Consider the following 1276-nt stretch of genomic DNA (forward strand, 5'->3'; position numbering starts at 1 on the left):
CACAGCTAACATGGAAGTACTGTAATCTAACTGAAGTCGTTGTACAGGCAACACACCAGTTTCTGCAGCCACTGTTGTTAGTCCCTTGGTTCATATTGACTTAAGCACACTTGACATCAATTGCATCAAGATGTGACATGTTTTATAAGAAAAAAAAAACATATAAAATGAAAAAAATATTTTTAGGTATTTTCACAAACAAAAACTGGCTTTTAAATAAATTTGCTTCCATAATCGTTGGATATGACAAAAGAAAAAAAAATAAGAAAAAAAATAAGAAGAAAAATAAAGAAAAAAATCTAGACTGCGGGGAAGCGGAATATGAAAATAAGGCTTAAGGCATCAGTTCCGTATTTTTCAAAGCCAAATATGTAATGTTGAGAAGAGAAGAAATAATAATTAAAAGGTTCAAATCTTGTAATTTAATATTGTTATTAAAACTTTGCTGTATATCCTATTCTTTAACATTTGGTGTTAATATAAAATTTACTTGGCAATGCTTGACATTTGAAATAAACTTTTTTCTATGGTTTTATTTGCAAGTGTTCCATTAATTTTACTAGCTACAGTTGGGTTATAAAGAGTCTGAAATCTAAAAGGACACTGTCAAGGTTGGGTCAATGTTTCAGTTTTTGGCAGTGTCGCCACTTCCAGCTCACTCGAATCTGTTCAGTAGTTTTTTTCTGCAGATGAGCCCAAGCTGTGATGCTCAGATACGCTTGTTGAACTCTGAAGATCAAGGTTGTTCTGGGTTGGAGCAGTACTTGATACTGGCATATGAGGAGTCAGATGGGTGCTGTTTTAGAGCTCGTCTTAACTCTGACATGCAGAGACTTAATGATCCAAAGATTTGGTTGATACCTATCTCTACTTTTGTACAATTGAGTTCATAAATACATGTACTGAGAGAGAAGAGTATCAGTAAATGATAAATGGCAAGCAGTAAAACAGTGTTAAATATTTTTTTAAAGTATGAAACAAACACAGTTGTCAAATTGTTTCTCTAAGGAAGCAGTTTTCAAATTGTTAAAAGGTAATTCTAAGCAGTAGCTAGTGAAGCTTTTATGAAGAGAAAAACCCAAAACCTTGGCAATGTCTTTTTGAATTAAGATTGATAACATTAGATGCGAGTCTGTACTGATGAAAACTTTCCTGAATCTTAATCATTATGAATATTCTTTGCTAGCTGAAGTTACCATACTTTTTAATTATGTGTATTTAAAAACAATAACTTTTAAAAAGCAAAAAGGAAACCTAGGAGGGGTGCAATAATATT

General features: G+C 32.2%; 1 protein-coding gene across 2 annotated transcripts in view; it reads left to right on the top strand.

Annotated features, from left to right (window-relative positions):
- Positions 1-217, top strand: part of GRIA2 (glutamate ionotropic receptor AMPA type subunit 2) — an 89177-nt gene extending 88960 nt beyond the window's left edge. For both annotated transcript variants that reach the window (XM_069013568.1, XM_069013570.1), the window contains one exon: positions 1-217. This exon is cut by the window's left edge and continues 371 nt beyond it. The gene's annotated coding sequence lies outside the window, so the exon portion shown is untranslated.
- Positions 218-1276: the final 1059 nt, after the last annotated feature.

Source organism: Aphelocoma coerulescens, chromosome 4, assembly GCF_041296385.1.
Source record: "Aphelocoma coerulescens isolate FSJ_1873_10779 chromosome 4, UR_Acoe_1.0, whole genome shotgun sequence".
Classification (NCBI taxonomy): Eukaryota; Metazoa; Chordata; class Aves; order Passeriformes; family Corvidae; genus Aphelocoma; species Aphelocoma coerulescens.